This window comes from Psammomys obesus, unplaced genomic scaffold (genome assembly GCF_907164565.1).
Source record: "Psammomys obesus unplaced genomic scaffold, mPsaObe1.curated_primary_1811, whole genome shotgun sequence".
NCBI classification, from domain to species: Eukaryota; Metazoa; Chordata; class Mammalia; order Rodentia; family Muridae; genus Psammomys; species Psammomys obesus.
This window is the reverse complement of record NW_026588752.1, coordinates 8,601,870-8,626,415: the sequence shown is the minus strand read 5'-3', so window position 1 is coordinate 8,626,415 and position 24,546 is coordinate 8,601,870. Positions and strand designations below refer to the sequence as shown.

General features: G+C 47.9%; 1 long non-coding RNA gene across 1 annotated transcript in view; it reads right to left on the bottom strand.

Moving 5' to 3' along the window:
- The window catches only part of LOC129674596 (uncharacterized), a 90,503-nt gene that overhangs the window by 7,322 nt on the left and 58,635 nt on the right, over positions 1-24,546 (bottom strand). The window contains exon 2 of the long non-coding RNA XR_008719813.1: positions 11,796-11,936. This is a non-coding gene — a long non-coding RNA (uncharacterized LOC129674596). The remainder of the gene's footprint in view (positions 1-11,795; positions 11,937-24,546) is intronic.

Below are 24,546 nucleotides of genomic sequence, written 5' to 3'. Positions count from 1 at the left end.
CTGTGCTCCACACTTTGAAGGTGAGATCCAGGAAGCACATCCCCCCTGTGCACCAGTAAGGGGGAGAAGGGCACTAGTGGGAACACAGATCACCTACCTCTGTGGCTTGCACAGTTAGGACTACTGGGCAAAACACAAAATACTCTGGTAAATCTGAATTTCAGGCAAATTGTTTTTGTTTTTGCTATAAATATGTCACAAATACTGCACGAACATTTAGTTCGGTGTCCTATAACTTTATTTGCAAATAACCCTTCAAGCATGCTGAGCTTGGGGCAAGGAAACCAACCAGTGTGCTTTTTCCTCCATCTAGACCCTATACGTGTAGCATCTTTGCCACTAGATGCTCATGGTACCTGTGACAAACACACATTGTTGTGGTGTGACAGAGGACTGGAGTACCTCAGCCAGGGAGTGGAGTCCTTGGGCCTTCTGTCTGTTGCTTCATCTTTAGGATGCCCCAATATCTGCATGCTGCTTGGCTGCCTGGCACATGTCTAGAGTAAACCTCCATGACATTATCCACTCCTCCTGGATAAATAAGAAGCCTAACTTGTTAATGGGTCTGAGCTGCACATTTTGCTGTAACCTGTTCCTTGAGGCTTGCTTGACAGGAGAAAACCATGATGGCCAGTTGACCTAAGTACCAGGTATGTTCCCTCTTTGGATTTGAAGCGTCTCTGTCTACCAAAATATGAAATCTGTAAGTGGAGGGACTTGGGTCTGTTTTGTTCTCCAGAACTCAGAATAGTGCCTGGACTTCAAAAAGTTGGAACACTGGATGAACTGAAACCAGTCTAATTAACAATATAAACAAAAACAATGTATGCCAGGCACAGTGGTTCACATCTGTGATCCCAGCACTTGAAAATTGGAGGCAGAAAGATCATGATCGTCAGACTCCTGTGTACATGGTGACTGCAAGCTGGCCTGTCTCATGAGGCCTTGTCTCAAACAAAAACAAACAAACAACAAACAAAAACCCATAAATAAGTATGCATTCACAATCTTTTAGAAGGCAGCCTTTCTGGAGCTAATCAACTTTCCTTCCTTGGCTGAGACATAGTCATGGCCCGGCTTTGTTTACAGCAATTTATACCAAAGCCAAACAGGATTTCCAATAGCCACTGACAAGTCACAAGTTCTCAGTGACAAGAGCCCAAGGCTTACATGGCTTTGACCGCTCTCCCAAACTCTCCACAGATAAGAGGTTGTGCTTTTTTATCTTAATACTTGTTCGGTGGCTCTTGTGTTTGTCAGTGTTCTGTTGCTAAGATAAAATATCTGAGGCTGGATAACTTTTAAATAAAAAGAGGATGTCCATATAGCAAGTGGTTCGAGAGGCTGAAAGCCCAAAGGCATGGGAGCTCTGGCGAGTACCCCTGGCTTCCTTCTTTACCTTGTGGCATAAGGTGACACAGTTGCAGAAATGCATATGAGGAAGAGCAAGACACAATGAAGCCAGAGAGGGACTCTTGTGAATCAACTTGCTCACACAAGAACTACTTCAACTCCCTCCAGAATGTCCTGTCCCTAGTAACCTCCCACAGGGTCCCAACACTCAGCTTATGAACCAAGTCTCCAACACATGAAGTCCTGGAGGACAAACCACATCAAAACCCCAATGGGTCACAAGGCATAGCACTCAGCCAGTGTGTGGAGTCTATGGTGAGGGCGTCACCAACAATTTCAGAAGGGCTGCTGGAATGTCTTAGCACCCAGAAACCCTAGGATTCATCCTGGACTCACCTGGTTGGTAGCTTTGGAGGACCTGGTATGCCAGTTCTGACAACTGTTTTCAGGCCCCACAGTCTAGCTGGCCCCTCATTTGGTTCTTCACTGACTTCTCGTTCTTTCATAGTTCTCCCTGATAATTCTCTAAGCTGTCGCCTCTTCCCATCCCTATAATTTGCTCTACAGAGCTTGGCATCTGCCCTAGTTTGCTTTCTGGTGCTGTGATAAAACACTGGCTTGGGGGAAGGGAATTTATGTGACTTTTAGTTTACAGTCTGTCTCCAAGGCAAGACCTCAAGGCAGGAACCCAGAGGCAGATACTGAAGCAGAGACCATGGAGCAAGCCAACAAGCATGTCCACTTTTAGCTACCTTCCTCATATAGCCAAAGACCGCCTGCCTAGGGATGGTACTACCCACAGTGGGCTGGGCCTTCCTATGTCAATTAGCAGTTAAGAAAATGCTCCACAGATGTGCCCACAGGCCAATCTGATGGAGGTAATTCCTCAATTGATGTTCTATCTTCCCAGGTGTGTTAGATTGATAACTATGATGGTTTGAGTGAGAAAGGCCACAATAGGCTCATATATTTGAATGCTTAATTCCCAGTTGGTAGAACTCTTGGGAAGAATTAGGAGGTATGGTCTTGTTGCAGGAGGTTGTCACAGGAGGTGTGTGTTGGGGGGGGTGGGGTTTGAGATTTCAAGAGCTCCCACAATTTCTAGTTAGTTATCTCTCTGCCTCTTGTTTATCAAGATGTAACTCTCAGCTACTGCTCCAGCACCACACTTGATTGCTGCCATGCTCCCCGCCATGATGGTCATGGACTCTCTAACCCTCTGAAACTGTAAGCGCCCAATAAACTCTTTCTTCTATAAGTTGTCTTAGTCATGGAGTCTTTTCACAGCTCCAGAAAAGTAAGACAACTGAAGCCCACTAAGACACTGTCTCTCTCAGGATCATGTGGCTGGTTCTTGCCAGCTTTCCCACTTCTGGTCTCCTCTTCACAAACTTACCTTCAACACTGTCCCAGAGTGATCATTAACCAAATGATGTCTTCATCCTTGTCCCAAATCTCTCATGAGATGAAATTTAGGAAGCCCAATGCTTGACCTAAACTTGGTCTTTCTTCATAGGAGAGGGAGGAGAGGAGGTATACTCTTGTGGCCATTTCTAGCTTTGAATACCCATTTCTACTGTGGAAAACTGATGAGCAGCAGTTTCAGCAAGAGAACTCTCAAGGGGAGAAAGTAGGAAGTGATGGTGCAGGACAGCCAGTATCTTCACACCTCCACTCACACAAAGGTACAGAAGTCATTCGATTTGCTTTTCTGAAGGCCGAATGTCTCAATGTGGTGAAGCCATGTACATGGCTTCTGCTGAGGCTCCCAAGCTGGTTGATAATGTAGCAGAAGGCAACACGGAGAGCAAACTCATGCATAAGAGGAACAAACAAACAAACAACAACAAAAACATGTGAGGGAAAGATACAAATCCTAATATGCCACTCCATGGAGAATTAGACCAGTTCACAGCTAGAAACTGTGACTCATGTAATCCCAGCACTTGGGAGGCAGAGGCAGGAGGCTTTCCCAGGCTACATAATAAGATCCTGTGTCAAGAACAAACAAACAGAAAGAGTCAAAGGAAAGCAAGCACAGGAACCGAGAACAACATTGGTTCTGTAGAAACATACTGTGACCTAAACCACTCCCGTAGGTTCTGACCCCTACAGTGTCACAACGGGAACTAAGATTCCTAAACATGAACTTTTGAAAGACACAGTCAAAACACAGCAGATCTTCTCCCCCCTTGCTACCCCAGGAAAAACATATGCACAAAGATCGTGTTTGTGAGCATCAAAATACTACCTTTTCCTGGGAGGAGAAACTTGTGTTTTAGGAAGGCGTAATCTCCAGGGGTTCTCACTGGCATCACTGTACTTGGTTATGAGGCATTATGTGAGATTCCTATACATGTTGTAAACAGGCCATCATCTACTTTGAATACTTAGCATATTCATCACTTCAAACATTTATCATTTGTGATGAGAACATTCAAAATCCTCACCCTCCACTAGCTATTTTGAAATACACAGTATGTCACTGCTAAGTATAGACATACGCGTTTAAGGCAGTATGAAGTGTGTGATTCTTTTTCTTCACTAAAATGACAAGGAGAGGAACAAGGAAATGGAAGGCCCTAGTTTCCTGACATCACCAGGGATCAACTCCCAGGAAGCGGCTGACACTTCTCAGGCTCCGAGTGTAAGACAAAGGTAGTCTGGCATGCCAGCTGCAGTTGGGCACTCTGCTTCTGGAGCCCACGTGGCTTATCTGGCCTGCTCTCACCTCACTGGCCTTACCCTCCTCCCACCATCGTGCCCAAGCCTCTTACCTGCTCTTGCTTTTCAAAAACTGTCTAAGGCTTCATTGCTGGCTGAGGTGTTTCTTTAATTGCCTACAGGTTAGCCTCTGTTTTCCTACAGAAAGGCAGACCAAGAGGAGTCTCCTTGATGCATAGTAAGCGCTTGATAAATATTTGTCAAATAAATAAAGGGCCATGCATTTCATCACACGACTTCTCTTGAAAAAGAGGTCAAGACCACTCGGAAGGACACCCCAGGTCATTCCTCGGCCCTGCCTTCTACCTGGCACCCCAGTCAGTGCTTCTGCTCATGGCTCCCCCCACTGAGCCTGACCTTGAGCCCTCTTACATGCATTCTGAGGACAAACCCTAAGCCTGAAACTCTTGAGGCACAGTGTAGCCAACTCCCCGCCCTCTTCCATGAAGATAATTCTAAGATCCTGCTGGATGAACCTGCAGGCAGCACCAATGCCACCCCTGACAGATCTGCAATGAACTTTAATTAGAGATTAAGGACAACCAGTAACAAAGCAGAATCACCATAACAATGTGCTGCCACACAGGCTATTTAAAACTTAGCACTTGTTTGTGTCTGAGATTTTCCGTTGAATACTTTCAGAACAGAAAATGGAAGCAGGGACTGGGTTCTGATGTACAGCAGATGACCTAATAAGACAAATGAGACTCTCTGCGGCGCCAGGCAGAACACACGGCCCTGGGCGAGCTGTTACAGTTTGCTCAGGCTAAGTGAGAGGGGGTGGGGTGGTTCTTAGAGCATCTCATCTCTGTCTCTAGGTAGCAAACTCCTACTTATCCTTTAAAGCCTAGTTGTAGTGTCTCCTCCTCCAGGAAGCAACTTTAAGAACCTGGACTGGGGTTAGTATCTGGACTGGGGCTAGTATCTGGACTGAGGCTAGTTTCCCAGCATGCCCATGACCTCCTGCCCATTTTACTGTCCTCTTCCTCCTGTGTGTCTCCTCAGCCATCCTGATCCCTGGATTCCAAGGTTCAGCATGACACAAGACTTGTTTTATTGGTTCGGCTGCTGACCTGCCCCTTTGTTAAGCTGTTCCCCCTCTTCCAACCTTAGGTAGCCCTCTCTTCCCTGCACATTCAATTCCTGAAGCATTTCTCCATCTTGTTCTGAATTAATGCTTCTGCTTCCAATGAAAGCCTTGGACCAAGAAGTAGTAATTTCCCCTGACTACACTGAAAGGCTTACAGAGATGGCTTTTCTATTTCTCTTCTCCTTTAAGCTCTTCCTTTCCTCCCACCCCCATGTTGTATTGTTGCTAAGTCATACTCTCTTCCCACTCTGCCACACTGTTCCCTCCACCAGAGATGATGTTCCCACTGTCTCATCCTATAGAAACCCACACACTCTTTGGGGCCCAGTTCCCATGTTTCATCCTTAATATGACCCTCACCCCCAGGCCTTGTTCTGCACCTCAGTGGAAAGTAGAGATCTCACACTGTGCTCCCTATTTCTCTGGCTGTGCAAGGCCCCATGCATTCTGGGGGTGTACCTGGAATCCACTTGCTTGCAGAGTTCTCATCACCATCTGGACAAGGCCGTGCTCAGTCTCGAAATATCCTTCCAGCATTGGACCTGGGGCGCACCACACTAGGAGCCACACAAGAGACTGTTGAGTCTGCAAGGGACCCAGGTGAGGGCTGAGGGGAACTCTTCCTGGGCTCAGCCCGGTGGATTCCCCTGGGGCATCACTGCCCTGCTCCTGGTCCCTAGTTGGGACTAGCCAAGATAGAGGACAGGGCCAGTGGCCCAAGGCGACCTGATCAGGTGGTTGTCCTGCCCAAGAGAGGCCCAGCCATGGCTGCTGGCCGAGCCTGAGCAGGGGGAGTGCAGTTGCTGTGTTAAGTGACAGCAAGGAGCAAGGACAAGGAAAGACAAGGATGGAGAAAGACAGTAAACCAAAGGAGAGTCAGACATAAAATGTCCCCATGAAGCCCAGGCTGTGTGTGACATGTGGGCTACAGGAGGAGCAAGTTTAGTTGGTGGCAACTCTCAGAGAAGCCTGAAGAGAGAACCAAAAGTTCTGAGCAGCACCTCAGCTCTGTGACTTACTGACCGAGCTGGAGTCCCTGTCTCCATGACCCTCAGCCTCTTCTTCAGTAATTGTGATTAGCAACTTGCAAGGCCACTATAAAGGCTATAAATCACAAGCACATGGCAGTTAGTCCACCAGCATCCTCGTTCTGTGCTGTTGGCGGTCATGATCTGGCACAATAGGGCAAGGCAGGTGACAGCCAGGCAGTGGTAAGCCTCAAACAAAGGGAAAATGTAGAAGAAGGGACAATGGCAGCATAGGCAAAAATCTTATGTTTGAAAATGACAGAAACTCAACTTGAAATGTTGTTTAAGCAGAGAAATCATCATCCCCGAAACTGGGAAGGTCAGAGGCTCATGGCCTTGTCACGCTGCCCACCCATGGGGTACTGCACACATGTACCCTGGCCCCAGCCACCCAGGCCTAGTAGGTTTCTTGTAGGATGCAAAAAGTATCCTTCCTGACAGCCTGGAGAGCTATTTCCAGAATGTTCCTGTTCTAGAGGCCATCAAAGGACTGACTGGCTAAGCCTGGGCCATGTGACCATCTACTCCTGGATCCAGATAGAGGGAAGGAAAGACACCCCCCCTCCTCTTCCTAAGCACAAATGAGCTGGGCGTGGGGAAGGGACGCTCTAGGGAAAACGGGTGTGTCACTCAAATTAACGGTGGAGTGCTGGAAGTAAGAACTCCAAGTGTGCCCTGCAAAGGACGGAGCAGCTGCCCAAGCGCTGCTGCTGAAGGCTGGGACAGCAGGGCAGTCAGCACCAAGCAGCCATTCTGAGCTGCAGCCTCAACTGGGGCTCCTTATGCCACATGGATGTGACTCAGCAGTGATGTTTGGTTTTGCAACAAGCTTTCCTCTGCTTCCCACTGCCCTGTGTCCCTGGGGCTGGCCAGCTTCTGCTTAGAAATACCACTTGCCCTGGTCTCCACCAGGCCCTGGAGAGGCTCTCTAGCCTCTCTGCAGCCCTTCCTTTTCCTAGTCCTCCTCTGCCCAGGGACGAGTGGTGACTGTTGAGAGAATGTCAAAGGCCACCTTGTGCTTATGATGGGAGTTTCAGCCAGCAGTGTTGCTGTCTCCCCACTTCCCTCCCCCACTCAGGCAGGGGAAAGACCAGGAAAGCTTGGCAAAGACCCCAGCCCGGCTCCTGAGGCTGAATCCAGGATGTCAGCAGAATCCCCTCTAACTGGGGTATGGAAGGACCTAGGGTGGTCACAATTGAAGACTATGCCTTGGGAGGAGACTCTGCTCTCAGGAGGCCTTTTCCTGGATTCATCTGAGCTCTGATGGTCTGAATCATACATTTGCTGAGCAATGGGAAGAAAGTTCAGCCCAACGCAATCTGTGCTGAGAGTTAGTACAGAGGTCAGCCCAGAGCTGACAAAATCCTTTTGCAGGAGAAAGCTAAAGACATCCTGGAGATGAACATGAGACCAGAGACGCCAAGACTGAGTGGCCTTAATGGGAAGAAGGGCTGAGAGAAAAAGGAAAAGGGTGGTGTTAGCAAGTAGCAGCCGTTCAAAAGATAGAGAGGTTGTTCAAAAGATAGAGACTGGTGTGAGGAGAGGAAGCTGAAGAAACAGATGAAAACACTGTTCACAAGTTCCAAATAGGACTATGTTGCAGTCTGAGAGAGTCGTCTGCATCAGCTCTTTTTCTCTAAAATGGAGTGTATTGAATGAGGCCCCCCTTCCCTCAGAAATGGCCTCCAGGAGGACTCTGGCCTCCTGGGAGAAGTAAAGAGAGCCTGACTTTCTAGGAAAGAATCATAACTTGAATGTACTTCCATGACTGTTAAACCAAGGTCTTGTCTGAGAAGCTAAGATGGTGGTAGATGCTTGGACTATAGCAAGAGTCAGTGGACAGACACATACGCTGCACACCCAAGCTATGCACGGCAAAGTGGCTGGGAGAGTGTTCAGCAAGGAATGCTGCAGGTACCAAAGATCCCTGCCATGCCCACCCCCAAGTTCAAAATGTCATTCTTTTCCTCCTTCATTTGACACTTCAAACTTATCATCAGGAGAAAAGAGAAAGCCACTTGTTCATAGATTCCTCACTTGGTGACTTTTGTTGGAGTTTTCATTGTCAGCTTCAAAAGTGGTATGGCCTGGGGATGAAGAGATGGCTCAGTGGTTAAGAGCACTTGTTACTCTTGCAAAGGACCTGCAGTCAGTTCCCAGCACCCAGATGGAGACTCACAGTCATCTGTAACTCACTTCCAGGGTATCTGACACCTTATTCTGGGCTCCATGGGTAACAGGAATACACATACACTAGTTGTAGACACACTAAAAATATATCTTTTTATAAAGGTCATGTGCCTCAGGTCTAGGGTGAGCACAGCTCTGCTATGAGATGGCATGCTTAGCCCAAATGATGCTCTGCCAGACCTACAAGGTCCCCCTCTCCATTGCCTCTGCTGGGGCCATGTGTGGCTCCCAGGAAGCAGACAGTGGTAGCATGAGCCACAGTGCCAATGGCAGTAAATGTAGACTAGAAGATGTTATTCTTCCTAGCTCCTCCACAGATCCTCTCGAGGACCCAGAGGCTGGGTGGGGCTGCTTAGCTCTCTGGGTGCCAAGCCAGCAGAGGACAGCTACTTCTGTATTCCCCAGAACCTATACTGGGGCACACCAAACCCTCATTACAGCTCTGTGCACATTCTATAGAGCAATTGCCCTCGCTCAGAGCCTGCTCCTAGGGCACCCTCTGGCCATGTGGCTCACACTGGGGGAGCCTAGGAGGAGGGCTTAGCATCATAGCTAAGGATAAGCTAGGGAGGAAAGTGTGTGCCACACACTGGGTGCATCCCTTCATCCTTAAGACTCTTTACATCTGACATTGGGTGGGTTTGATCCGGGACTTCTGGGATGCAGGGCCCAGGGACAGAGCCCCAGTGACCTTGGCCAGAAGGTGCCAAATGGGACGTCAGGAGAAAGTGAGCAGGTTCTTGGCTTCACTATTTTAGGTGCAATCTGAAGTAAGTGTCCAAGCCTCTTTGGGCTTCACATCTGGATATTACTTTGAAACTTGGGCTCAAGCTGCTAAGTCTGGTCATGGCCAGTGGGTATCAGCCACTAGTCTTGGTTTCTAGTCCACCCCATCATAGCGATCCTCAGAATGAATATCTGGACTTCTCTAGACAATATGTCTGTGACTGAGAAGGGAACAGTCTCACCTACCTTAGATTTCTTCCATCTGTGATCTGTGATCATAAAAGCAAGCAAACCCTGACTAGGCCTGCCTAGTAAGACAGGCCTAGTCTGTCAGGCAGGCTAGCCCTGTATACAGCCAGATCCCTCACTGAGATCCTAAGAGAAAATAAGGACATTAGGAAGTTGTGAAGGCAGAGGGCTCCTGACTAAGTTGCATAGGGAAAGTGTGATGGGGAACTATGAGTCTTGCAGGGCTCAGAGACAGCCCTGGAGAGGACAGACAGTCCTGCGGAGGGGAGGGAAACAGAGGAAGTCCCTTCTATAAAGTGCTCTTTGCTTTGCATAGAACTTGTAAAGCCCATCCTCCTATACACTGACAGGAATGTCCACATCACTTATCATGGAACACAAGGTAAACACCACACAAATAGTTGCAGGAGATTGTTTAAGGAAAGAGACAGATAAAAAGACTGTCTGTGCTAAATGAAGATTCAAGTCTGGGTTTTCACAGATTTCAGTCTGTGGTTGGTTGAATCCACACTGGAACAAAGGCCAACCATATACACATATGTTATATAAAGCACAAACAGGTTCACCCTCCAACACAAGTCATGTAGGACTTGCTTTTGTCTGCTGATTAAGTCACAACACACAGGCCGGGGCTGGAATCCCCAAGTCAGGGCTGTGCCTTACCCAGCAGCCACTCTGCCTGGCTTGGCAGCAGCACTTCCTGCTGCCAGCCCTCCAGCTCTCAGTGCTGACCAAGAGAACTGCTTTGCCATCTGGTTTGACCTGATTTCCCTCTTCTTTTTCTTCCCCACACTGCAGGCTTGGGAGTCTGGGCGGGTGGTGCAAATGCAGCTCAGCTGGCAGAGCAGGAGGGAGGCAGACTTTGCTCTTTTTAGAGGCCAGTGGGCAGTCCTCTGGCGTCAGGCCACTGGGGCCTCTGTGAAGGCATTTGGCTTGATCAGGAGGACCAGCTACGCAGGTGGAGCATGGAGGGCAGCGTTGCTTCAGGTTGCTCCTGTCAGTGAGCACTTGGAGCCACCTGGTTAGCTTTGCGTGGGGACCTACGTGGGTCTTCCCACCCAGATGAATCCTATCTGCCACATCAAAAGTTCAGCAAAGAGACCCGTTCACATATTCATTCTCTCACTTAGACTTTCTTTCCACCCAAAGCTGTTGGCACCATAGCAGATTCTTACATTCTTACTGGAAAAGGTATTGAACAGCACTTCATATAGGAAGAGTCTTTGGGTAATATGTTCAGACTGCAGGAAAATGGGGTAGATGGGGAAATGTGAGAGAAGGTGAGTGCTGGGTGGGGCTGAGTAGAGGGAGCTTTGTCGGGGAAGAACATTCAGGCAGGGGCTGTTTTGCTGAGCAAAAGCTGGGCAGCCATACAAAGCGGGCATGTTGGGAGCCCAGAGCTGACTGGATTGATGTCCCCTGTACAACAGAGGAGGAAGGGGCTGTCGAGAAAGGAGTCTCTCCATCTGCCAAGTGGCCTAAAGCCAGTCACCTGCCTCTCTGACCCTCAGATCGCCATCTTGTAAACCACATTCCAGAATCCTCCTCTGACCTGTCCTATAGGGAACTCTGAGAGGTCAAAGGACCACAGAGGCTTTGCTCTGCAGATAGAGTCTACATGTTTGCTTCTGCTCAGGGCCTCTTCTACACATTCCACAGTCTCATTTGGCCTTAGGCTTTGGTGGCCTAAAAAGATTCAGACCATGGGAGATGGGAGGGGCATTGGTGGTGGTATTGGTGGGGTCTCTGGTGAAAGGCCTCCGTCAGGAGAGCTGCAGGCACAGAGGTAAGGAGGGGGAATTCCTGTGGCCAGCAGACCGGCTGGGCTGGAAAGAGTGGGTGCAGCCTGCTTGCACAGGTGGCTGGGCTGTGTGGGAAAGGCCAGGAGGCCAGCGCTTCCTGCAGCCTGGGATTCCAGAGTATTTACAGGGTGAAGTATGTCATAGGTCTGGAGGAAAGGCCTGGGAGGTAGGCAGGCTAGTGTGTCAAGGGTATCCTTTCCCACCCAGCAGGCCTCCTGTCCCTTTGGGTAGCACATAGGGGTAGGAAGAAAGCAAGCACACTTCTAACTCACTGATGATCTACGTCAGACACAATGTTTCTTTAAATGTGTAAATATGCCTCTGCAGTTTCTGAGACCTAGAATTCTCTTTCTGTTTATTCCAGACCCTGGATTGAGCACAGGCCTCCTACTCTCTTGGCTGTCACCTCTGCTCTCTCAACAGCCCCATGGTGGTTTGTGTAGTCCTATTGTTTCCTAAGAGCCTTCCTCTAGCCCACCTAATTCTGGGAGATGCTGGATCCTGGAGGAACGTATTCCACAGCCAATGAGACGGATCCTTTGGAGAATTTAAGCCAGGACACCAGAACAATGAGACAGTGTTAGCCCCTGTTGACAAGGCTGTCACAAACACTCACTCCTGCTGACCACTTACTTTCCTGGGTGTTTCGATCCAGCCTCACTTACATCATTCTGAGCTGTCAGGTCTGACCAGTGCTCTAATGTAGATGAAGAAACAGCAGTTATGAGATCCATGTCAGATCGTCTCATGCAGCTTGTGTGCCACAACCCAGTTCTTCAAGAAAAAAAAAAAAAAAAAAAAAAGAACAAAAATTAGGATACTTTATTACCTATGTGGTATGTCCATATTTACACAAGATGACTGCAAGTCTCTGTAAAGAGAGTGCACTGCGAACTGCTGGTGGAAATGCTATGCTCCACAGACTAGGAAAGGTTTCCTAGAGCTGACACACAGATGAATGTAAGATGCAAATAAAGCTAACATGGGTTTAGGCTCCGGCCAGGCTTCCATCTGTCATCTGTGTCAGTTTGAAGTCTGCAGTCTGGGTCTCTTGGTGATATGGACCTACTCAGTGGGGAAGGAGGGTCCTGGATCAGGATGGTCCGCTGGTCAGGGCAGTGACTATTTTAGCGACGGATGGGTCTCGTCTTTTGTCCTTCGCTTTGCTTCCTCCAGGGAGGCAGCAGAGGGCTGAGAGGGTTCTGAGCCCTACAACACTCAGCTCCAGGTTGTCTCTTACTGGAAGGGGCCAGGGGGTCTGTAGGGTGGTGCAGTCCACAGAGAGAACCGGGAAATAGTTTGGAGCCACAAAGAGTGAGGAGAGCTGCCTTTGTCTTCTCTGAAGCCTGTCACCTTCCTGTCACCTGAGGTGCTTTGCAACCTTGGGGCTGTTCCATTGTCACGTGACTTTTCCTCACTTTTAAGCTGTTGTAGCAAGCACTACATAAAGACCTGAGGTATGAAAAACACTCGGCCACAAACCAGCTCTACAAACTCAACTGTCTCAGAGATGTCACGTTTACTTCATTTCCTGGAGTTCAAAATAAATGTGACCCTGAGTGACAGTCCTGCTGAGGGCCAGGCATGCCCTTCCTCGGGGGAGAGGTGGGGAGGGCCTTCTTTAGGACAATAAACTGTCTACCCCTGAGATGCACCTGCACTCCACCTCTCCCCTCAGCTGAGTGCCCTTGAGCACCTAGTCCCTCCTACAGGGCCCCTTAGCCAGTCAGTGGCACCTGTACAGCTAAGCTGGATGGAGGCTGAGTTAGATGCAGCACTTGGCCACTTCTTCTGCATTCTGCCAGCCCCCCTCCCCACCCTCTTCCCAGTCCTAGGGAAATCCCCCTCTGTTGCATGGCATAAGAAAGCAAATGGCTTTCTCTCTCTTTCCTGGAGGCAGCCTGTACTGAGAACCTTCTAGAAGGCTAAAACATTGTTAAAACTGAAGGAAAGACAGTACAGGAAGCACACAGCATGGAGGAAGGCCTTGCAGGTCTTTCTGAAACCTGTAGGCATGTACTCCTGATAACGACACCATCTACCCCCTCACCCCCAAGACCCTGCAGCGTCATCTTCAGCAATCCCACTGGTTCCCCACCATCACCACCACCCAGTGTGAAGCTCCTCACTGCTACCAATGAAGCTTCTTTGGACACCATTTCAGAATGGCTTGCATGAGCTCAGGTCTGACCATTTTGCTTTCCTGTTTAAAACACAAGCTCCTCCACACAGCTTCTCAGATCCTGTGACTGGCTCCCTGCTTGTCTTCTCAACTTTGGCCCTCAAGCTTCCTCTTTTCAATGCCAGTTTGTGCTTCCAGAACTTACATCACCCTTTCTCTTCTCCAGGGATTTTGGCCCATTGTGACTGTGCCTTGCTCAGCCTCCTGGCAGCTTCCTCAGGCCTTCTACAGTGTTAGAGTGGAGTTGAATGCCCCTGGGCTGAGACCCAAAAGAGCTCTGCTGTGTGCCTGATATGTAGCTTATTATTCTCAGAGCCTCTGGCTTCTCATCTGTAAGCTGAGCATCACAAAACCAGTGTCATCATGGGACCACAGTGAAGAGCCCATGAGAAAACAGGTAACAATACTGAGAAGAAGTGGAAATGGTGTCCTGAAGGCTTAGTAAGTAGAACCTCCTTTGTCATTCTCCCATTCACCTTCTCCGCTTGTACATCCCTCAGCTGAATAAGCAGGGCATAGATTATTTACCCGTCAAGGAGATGGACAGCTAGATTCTCCATGGGGACTTTGTGTGATAACCTATACAGGAGGCGGCCACATTTGCCCGCATTTCCTACCTGCCAGGTACCATGTGGAATTTTTAAAGGCATTAATTTGCAAAATCCCCAAATCCACTAAGGGGAAGTTTGTATTTTATTTATCTGACCGTGTCCAACTCATCAATGTTAAAATGGAGCCAACATGATAGGCTTTGACTCTGAATCTTTGTTCCCTTTGTCCTAGGCTAGTAATGAACACTGGATTCTTTCTGGGGTTGAGGGGTAGCAGCCAGCTGCCGCTTGGAGTCGGTTCTGGGTCCTGGAGTCCAACAATGTAGTGTCCTCGGCCACCGAGTGTGGTGGTTAGTGCCTTCCACTCCTGCACGCTACAATGGCGTGCCTTCCTCAGACTGGCCTGCCAGCACATCTGTGAGACATGCTCTTGCTCGTTAGTCGACACGGGAGAACCTACCCACCACAGGCAGTACCACCTAGGCAGGTGGTTCTGGGCTGTGTAAGGAAGCTGCATATTCGTCGCAAGGATCGGAGCCAGTAAGAATCACCCTTCCCTAGTTTCTGCTTCAAGTTCCTGCCTTAAATTCCTGCTCTGCCTTTGTTCATGATGTGCTGTGACCTGGAAAGGGAATCCAAATAAACCCTTTCCTCCAAGTTGATTTTGAACAGATGGTTTAATCACAGCAGGAAACAAACAAACAAACAAACAAAAAACCTAGAACACACACACACACACACACACACACACACACACACACACAGAATATCTAGGAGACTGGTTGGGAAGGCAGTGTGGGGCACAACCAGCAAAAGAGTGACTTGTCCTCAGCACAGATAGCAACCCAGGGCAAACCTCAGTGTCCTGGGTTCTGCCGCTGACCTATCGCACTGGTCAGCAGTGTGGCCCCAGGAGCACACGCTTCCTCTCCTGAAGAAGCTTGTCTTCACAGCGGTTCCAGGGGCAAAGAGCACAGGTTCATTCTCTCTGGGCTGAGACCTGGGCTACCCCTGATCTCAGGCACCCTGACCATCACATGACTGCAAGCTGCTTGCAGGCTATTGGGGAATCCTTTCTGACCTCCCTTCCATCTGACCTCATTCTCTGGCTCCTGCTGCTTTGTGATGCTCATGTGGAGCACCTGTTGGTATGTAAACTTTGTAGTAAACTTGATAAAGAAAAATAAAGTGATGCCTGTGAATGAGGCCTGTAAGTAAGCATTCTAAGGTTTAAAACATATCTTCAGTTCACAGGTGGTGACAGCTAGGCCTGCTGGCCTGTGCATACCAGCATTCATGAAAAATATTTACTGAGCAGCTACATGAACTGTACTCTGCACTGTCAGAGTGTTGTGAGAACAATCGTATACATAGGCATGGCTCCTGTACTCAACCAGACTACAGGGCAGGGACTGGAGAGATGATGGTTTAGTAGTTAAGAGCCCTACTGCTCTTGCAGAGGACCATTTCCAGCACCCTCACGGTGGCTCACAACTGCCTGTAACTCCTGTCCTTGGGGACCCTGTAAGCTCTTCTGGCCTCAGAGGGTACTGCATACATGTGATACACATATATTCACAGGTTCACACTCATACACATAAATAATAGTGAGTTAAAAAATCTAGTCGGGTGTGGTGGCTCATGCCTTTAATCCCAGTATGTGGGAGGCAGAGGTAGGTGGATCTCTGGGTTCCAGTTTAGCTTGGTTTACAGATCGAGTTCCAGGACAGTGGGAACTACACAGAAAAACCTTGTCTCAAAACAAACAAGTAGAAAATAATGAATGAATGAATGAATGAATGAATGAATGAATAAATAAATAAATAAATAAATAAATAAATAAATAAATGTCATCTTAAGAAATGTTTAAGACTACAGAATACAGGTAGAAAGTCAATTGAAAGCAATAAAAAGCAAAATAAGTTCAGGTGGCTAAAGTGACAGCACAAAGTGTGTAACAACAAAGTCTTTAAAAGAGGGTGCACAAATGGATAGTTCCACACAGATGTTCACAGCATCATTATTTCCAAGAGCTCAAAGCAAGAAGCACCCAGTGTCCATAAAGAGTGAGCAAACTGAATGTGAAATGACTGCCACATATGTTAAGATGTTATTCAGGAAGGTATTTTGGCCCCGGCTACCTGAGCCTTAAGATCAGCCAAATACAAATGTGTACAGACAAATAACAGATGGGTATGGTGGTGTGTGCTTCTAATCCAAGCACTTGGGAGGCTGGGGCAGGAGAATGGTGAGTTCAAGGGCACCTTAGGCTACACAGCAAGTTCCACACCAGCGTGGGCTGTGCAATGGGCCCTCCCCTCAAAAATAAACAAAGACAAAACTGTGTTGTTCTACTTAAATGAAGTCTCTAAAATAGCCAAATTCATAGAGATGGAAAACAGAATGACAACTGCTGCTGAGTTAGGGAACGGAAGTAAGAAGGAGCTTGAAGGCAGCAAGCGGAAGTTCTGCAGGGTGGGGCACAGCATGGGGATACACCAGCACACCGAACTGCACTTTGAGACAGTCATCATGGCAGACTACGCAACGTACGAGGCTATTTTTACCATCCTTTATATAAAAAGGAGAGAACAAGAGAAGAGGGGGTGGAAAGAGAGACAGAGAGAGAAGAAAAGATGGAGAGAGGGAAGGGAGACCCGGACTTCCAGGGAGAGAAGCTGAGCTGTATCCTGGATTCCCACGTAAATGTGAGTGAGTCTTCCTGTCTCTTGGGGTGGCTGTTGAATGCCACGTAAGGTACTCATGAGAACCCCGGACATGCACATGGTACGCACAGGACGGAGGTGAAACCTTTGCTGTTGTCATCTCTAGCGCTAACCAGACGGCTGTGGGCACACCCGCATCAAGCAGGGGTTGAGAGAGCTGGCGGCTCCTACTCCCAAAGGAAGGCCCTGCGCTTGATCTTGTGTCCTCTGTGGATCACGTCCTTCCCTAACCCTGAAGTGACCTTCTGAGCACATCTCAGCTGTCACAACCCATCATTCTCCTCTAAGACATTGCCTTCGTCTGTTCCCGGTGACACCACTTACTTGGTTCTCTTTTCACACCCCAAGTATCAACCTCTCGGCATCTCCTGCAGGCCTTCCCTTGCTGGCTCGACTTCCTGCAGTGCCCGCAGCGGTATCATCTCTCTTTTCTAGTTCTACTCATTCTTGAGACCTCAGCCAGACTTCTGGCATCTCCTACCACAAATGCATCCAGAACTGTCCTGTCTACACCCTGGACTCAGTGTCTTCCTCCTACTCAACCCTGTCACAGAGATGTCTGACTCAACATTCTAATGGGTGAGCCTAACATATACAAAATAAATAGGCTGTTCCCAGCAACTGAGATTCCCACTGGTCAAACAAGAACCTTTGTACCATTTTTAGTGTCTATTATTCTCACATTCCACATTAAACACACCAGCAAGTCCCACCTGGTCAGCCTTTATACCACACCTAGAATCTATTTATCCAGTCTTACTACTGCCATGTTGTTTCAAGCCCTGATAGCCAACCTGTGCTATAATTGGTACCTAATGATTATTTACCCTGCTTTTGACTTAAACCCACTTCTAGACAACTTATTATGCCTCAAATAACAACCAATGTGATCCTTTGAGAATGTAAGAGCACATCTCTTTTCTGACCAGAGTTGACACAGCCTCTCCTTGCATTTTGGGTAAGGGCAAAATCTGTACCATGTCTACCACAGATATACTACCCAGAGGACCGGAGAAGCTGGAGGACTGAGAGAGGAAAAGAAGGGCCCCTCTCTCCTTCCCCTAAGCCTGTACCCACGTGGTAGGCAGGATCATACAGGCCTTCCCTTTCATTGCACATTCCCGATACTCAGAATGGAAATTGTAATTATGGAAATGAGAGTCTTCTTGAGGTTGTAAGTGAAGATGATTCATTGGTCTATAAGATGAATAACTAAAAAAGTTATAGCTAACCTTGTACTCCCCTCAAGGGTTTTGCCCAACTGAGTAGGGGAAAGTAGTCAAGTTAGCATTTTGCAAGGATATAGTGGTTCCTCCCCGCCCAAGCTGTTTTTAAAGTTCCCTCTTGCTCAGAACCCGAGGAATTCTGCCTTTCTGCAAAGAGTTCTTCCTACGCACAAAGGCAGCCCAGCAACCAAGCCAGCAGCAAGATTTCTCCCCAGCCCACATAGCACCCACCCACACACACACACTGTTGCTCTTCGGTCTGGAGTGATTCAGGGTGCGATTCTGTCACTTATGCACAAGTGCACTCACAGGTGATGTACAATTTTGCTATAAATTGAAAGAGGGCCCCCAGCAACCACTCACTACAAAAACATTATTAGTTTCCTTTTAGATTCAAGAATGTCATGAAAATATAGCATGCCCAGAGCTCCACACAGCAAAGACTTATCTTTAATGTTCCATATCTTTGTCCTAAATACTGAGGTCCAACCCCAGGCCACATATCAGGCTGAAGCACTAAAATGGACAGCCAGCCTTCTGCTATTCCTGAATGGGTTGGCTGGCTGTTTCCTTGGGAGTATTTTTGTTCCCAGAATCCTCTCTGTTTCCAGGGTTCAGCATGTTTCCTCATTGTTGTGGTGGTGCTGGTGGAAGCTGTGATTATCTACTGACTTAGGTTGAAGTTTCTAATTGAGAGCTGAGAGGCTGTCTACAGCCTCTTGAGTGGGCTTGTTGGCTGGCCAGTCTCACTACTGGGTTAAACCATGGTGAGCTAGGTTTGTTCTTGTTAGTTTCCTTACCAAGGAGTTCTTCAGGCTCCTCACTACCTCATATGACATATTCGCTCTGTATTCCTGTGAAATGCAGCTTTGTACTTTATAGCTCCTACCCAGCATGGCGCCTAGTGCCACTAATTCACCTTCCCCGAGGAAAAGCGCTCATGATCTTATTGTGATAGAGAAGGGACACACGCTTGGATTCACCGGCAAAGTGAACAAGTGATGCTGGTGCTGTTGGTATTGATGATGGAGGTACAGATGTGGTGGTGGTGACAGCAGCAGTTGCAGATCTGGTGACAGTGATGGTGGTGAGTTGGCAGCGATGGTGGTGGAGGTAGGGCGGTGGAACCTGCAGCCCTTAGGGCAGAAGTGGCAGCAGTAGCGGTGGCCAGCGGTGCTCATGGCTGCAGTGGCGACTGTGATGGTCCCGTGGGTGCTGCCGCTGCACCTTCCCCCCTCCCTACTGCCTCCTGCTCCTCACCCACCACAGAACTACTGACTGCTGCTAACTCCTGCCATATTCTGGGCAACTCTGGTTCTTCTCTTAGAGATTAGGTTAATGCTTCCTCCAGTTGCCAAACACATTCCTAGTCGGCCACCTGCTTCCCTTTTTATAGACGTTACCTGACATATTTGTATGTTCTCTGTCTTTGCAAATGTAGCTCCCTTTTTATCCCATGGTCATGTCTGTGGGGTTTGGGGAAGAAGCTGCTTTTTAAATAGAAGCTCCTTCCCCAATGCCTTTGGAACAAGGCTTTGTTTCTTACAGCTTCCTTTCAGATTTCCTCTTTTCATTTTATTTTCTGTATAAAGAGTAGGATCCATCTCATGTGTCCTGGGTCAGCTTGAATCCTGGTTCTCCATTTCTCAGGATCTGAAGGGCCTGGGGCTCTTCAAGTTTTGAGAAGGTTTTTTTTTTTTTTTTTTTTCAGAGCAGACTTTAAAAAAAAAAACAAACAAAAAACAAAAATATGGTAAAGCAAAGTTTAGAAAAATTGAAATCAATTTTAAACATTTACATTTACCAAATTCTTGTTTTCAATACAGAAAACAAAACACAAAGCAATATAATTATGTACTGTTCACAAGATAATTACAGGATTTATTAAACATATTACTTCACAATACATAGGCAGAGTGGTACAGTAATGAGATGCGAACCTGAACTACAGTGAACCTATGTGATGGATGTGTTCTTTGCATTTCATTTCAACTCATTTAGGCATCAGCCTTCAGAGTCATGATTTCCATAGTGATGGCACGTGCTCCAATTGTGCTCACATGCCTCGCCTCAGCCAGCTCCTCAGGCAGCAGTAGCCTGGCTTCCCACAGACATGAGAGAGTCGTTGCCATGTGCAAAGGGCCTGGTCTGCAGCCGTTTCCTGCAACGTGGGCAAGCTTTGCCATGAACATGTCATCTTGGGCCCCGACAAGAAGACAGTAAGGGGATTAAATGACTGATATGGCTTATCTCCCCTTAAGATACTTAAGGCTACTAGGAATCCCAGAAAGCCTTGGAACCTAGCTGGATATCCCTCTTTGCAGCATACTTTAACAGCTAAAGAAATACAAAAGGAGGAAATTTTCCCACTCACTTCAAGAGAAAAATATCCAGTTTTGTTTTGTCATATTTTCTCCCTTTCAGTATTGTTACAGGCACACACACACACACACACACACACACACACAGAGAGAGAGAGAGAGAGAGAGGGAGGGAGAGAGAGAGAGAGAGAGAGAGAGAGCTTGAAACAAAGCAATTCAACCCAATTAGACTTGGATTCAGATCCCATCTCCTCACTTCCCTTTAACAAGTGCATAAACTTAGACCAACCTAAACCGTTGACAAATCCCCTGGGCTCCAGCTTTCATGTATATGAGCAGAACAACAATATTATCAATTGTGTATATTATTTCAGAATAAATTAATGCAAAATAGTACATGCAGAACATGCTGGTCACAACCGAGGCTGTGTTCAGTGAACAGTAGCTGAATTCCTGCCATTGACTCTGGAATTTAGCAGGTCTTTGGAGCAGGGAACAGAGAGAGCCAGATGTGGACATGTCCACCAGTGAGTTCTGTGTACTAAGGACTCCATCTCACAAGACTGCAGCAGTGAGGCCTGAACGGGCCTGGATCACAAAGACCGGGAGGGAGAAGCAGACAGATGGGATCCAGCTGACAGAAGTCAAGAGTGTTTTCGAGAACTTGCAGAAGGAGGAGTTGGTGCTCTGCCTTTTTAACGGAGCATCACATTCCAAGCATCCCTCGTTTTTGCTACTGCCTAATTTTCTCATCAGTTCTGATGTCTGCATGACATCACCCAGCTTCCAAGTGTTGCGGTCTCCCTCACCCTTCCCTGTCATTTCATTTCCTGGCTATCAGTTTGGAGCTATTACAACAAGCACGCAACTGACAGTTCTTCCTCTCAGGAACTATTTCCTTATCATGTGACCTGGGTCAAGGGCTATGAGCCCTCTTTCACAACTCACTGCCAAGCCGTCAGTTAGTTCACACACCAGATGTTATATAGTTTGTTAGAAGAGACAAAAGTAGAACTTTACTGCTATTTAATTTAGATTCATTTTGATGTGTTGTTTGATGTGGGGAGCGCCCAGTCTCTAGGCAGGAAGGGAGAAGGAAACAGTCCTGGGAAATAGTCGGGGGGGGGGGGGGGGGGCTGAAGCAGGACCAGATTTATAAGTAGACACCAAGCATGGCTAGGATGCTGTGTTTTTGCCTCGTCCACAGCTAACTGGACGGATAGTTAATAGAGAATAATCACCACTGAACATGCGCAGGGAAATCACTGTTTCCTACTCTGATTTTTTTTTTTTTTTTCAGGAGGATAGCAACTGTTAAGCAGGGGTCCTTTACTCTGTCCCAAGCACTGTGGAGGGCAACTGATGCCATAATATTATTTGTTAATCTTCTTTTTCCAAGTGGCCCTGTTGGGCTCGTTGATTTGTTGCTGTTATTTGGCTATAATATACTGTCCTAGTGCATTTCTTGTTGATGTGAGAAAATACCTGAGACTGGGCCATTTATAAAGAAGAAAAGTTTGTCTGGCTCATGCTTCTGGGGTTGCAGATCTAGAAGCTCAGCAGCATCACCTGCCTAACATCTAGGAAGCCTTCCTGATGTGGTGACATGAATCAGAACAGGTGTGCCAACCCAGGTATGTCTTCCTTCACGTTGCCATCACGGTCCACCCTCATGACCCTACCTAATCCTAGTCATCTCACAAAGGTAACACCTGCAGACAACATGAATGTTTGCTGTGACTACATTTCTGGCTCCTGAGTGTGTTTGTGTGTGGGGAGGAACACATATTCAAACCACAGTATCTGTCCCCAGGACACAGAGAAGTCAACGTGGGAGAAGCCCTGAGCTGGAGGAGGCGAGGGAAGAGGCCCTGCTGCTCTTGTGTGCCCCAACTCACCACCTCATGGCTGTTCTTCAGAGGAGATGTCACTGGGATGACAAGACCAACCAGCCATTCAAGACCTGACTTTTCCAGCTCTGGGGATGGGGACCCTGGACGGGGCTAAAGCAGAACTATCTGGGAGAGGCTGAGAACATGGCTCTGATGAGGCAGAAAGGGAAGCTTGTGCCACCTGTCCAAGACCATGCTGCAGGGGCCGAAGCACAGCCTTTGCAGGAGGAAGAAGCCAGGCAAATGAGGGCAATGGCACTCATTTCTTGGGGTCCAGCGTGAGACACCTATGTCTGAGAAAGGCTGGTGTGAGCAGATTTGAGAACTGCGGATTTCAGTGACGGATGGCCACACTGCACACCTAACCCAAATGACACCCACTACCTTTGGGCAGACTTAGTCTACGTACCAGACTAGACCAGGCAGTCCACAACAGGAAGAGTGTAGCAGAACCGTGACCTCAGCTTCCATGCATCTTGAACAACAGCTGCTACTCTATGCTACCTATGTCCGTTTACCATTACAATGAGGAAATAACTGAATCTGGGCACTACATAAAGAAAATAGCTTCGTTTAGTTCACAGTTTAGAGGCTGAATTACATGGCTCTTTGGCTATGTCATATCACTGTGACTACTAGGAGACCCACACGATAGACAGGAAGACAGTACAAGTTGCTCTCAAAAGAACTATCAAAATACCACAAAACTACCCTGCTCCCTTCTGACAGCCTCCTAGCACTTGCCTCTGACTGTCCTCATGCTGGGGACAAGGCTTTTAATATTAAGGACCCTTGGGGTACACTGTGATCACACCCAAACCATAGCAATGTTTGCATCACAGAGGAGGAAGAGTTGAAATTCCTGGGGAACTGGAAAGGTGGGAGAAAGCAACAGAGATGGGAAAGAGATGGCTTAAGAGGAAGCAAGATGGAGGAAAGGTGTATACAGGGAAGTAGCTCCTCTTCCTCTACTCCCCCACATAGTCAGTAAAAGCTACTCTGATAATGAACCTGTTTTGTGGAAAATAAGGCTCAGACTCAGTCCTGAACTGCTGTGGAGTGGACTGGGGGCCACCACACATAGCTAGGAACCCTCGGGGTAGAGTCCTGTAGAAGCCACCAAGGGTTGTGCCACACAGTTGCTTTTCCTGGACACGCCCACCCCTCTGTGTGAAGTGTCTTGAGGGAGGTACAGCAGGGCTCCAGCAATGTACAGGCTCCATCCACATCTCCCTTGCCCCACTTTGGAGCTACTGTTACTGGGTAGGCCACTTGGCTTTACAACCTCCTTCCTATGGTCTGAGGGGCACAGCGTAGCTGGAGTACTGGGTACCTGGGACCATTCTGCCATGTAGACAAGGAAATAACACAGCAGTGTTGTGCACAGGTGTGGACTAGCTACTAACAAAAACAATAGAGGTGGTGCTGATGACTGTAATGTCCAGGCCTAGCTTTCTGCTGTCGTCACAGCTCCTGTTCCCTAGCAACAGTGGCAGGCCCAGCCTTGCTGGTGAATCTGTGAGTTGGAGGTAATTGCCTGCCACTGCTATTTCCTTCAGCATCCTTTAGGGTGATGTGATGCAGCTTTGGCCAATGGGGCTTAAAAGAAGGTATGCTGTGAGGGCTTCCAGGGAAGTTTTTGTTTACCTCGTCTAAAAACTACCTGGCTCTGCTCTGCAAATACACACCCCCTTCAGCCTGCCTGGAACAGGAACGAGGACGGCACGAGAGGATTCTTTGTTTGTTTGCCAGGAACCTTGCAAACCCAGGCAAGTGCTCTGCTCCAGAGCTTCACACCCAGCCCAGAACTTCCTTTTTATTCTGAGACAGGGCCTCACCAAACTGCTCAAGCTAGTCTTGCACTACAGCCCAGGCTGACCTTGAACATGCTATTCTCCAGCCTCACCCTCCTGAGTAGCAATGGTACAGACCTGTGCCACCAGGCAGCCCTGGCTGGAATCCTGTGACTCTGAGAGATAAACATGAGGAAAGAGGCCAAGGGAATCTGAGTCACTGGCCTGGCATTTGTAAGCCTCTGAACCAAGGCGACCAGCTGCCTGCTGTAGACTCTGGCTATACATGAGAAGAAACTGCTAGATTTATATGTAAGTTACCTGCAGCCAAAGACATTCCTAACAGATATGAATGACACTGGGTGGCTCAAGGAGCAAGGAGCCCAAGTAGACACACAGGTTCTTTGGCTAGCAAGTCATGCAAAATCATCTGTCATCCGTTTCCATTCATTCCCCAAAGCATCCTATGTTAGCAGCCCTCAGAAATGACTCTGGGAATCAGCTCACTCTGCCTATCCAAGCTCAGCTGATAACAAAAAACTGAGGCCATTTCAAACAAGTAGTGAAAAGGTGGCTTCCAGAGAAATCAACAACGAAGAAACAGCAATGGAGGAAAAGGGCATTTGACCCACAATTCTGCAACCCTGAAAAATTCCAGTACACATCTGTCTACTAAGGCAGTTCACTCCCACC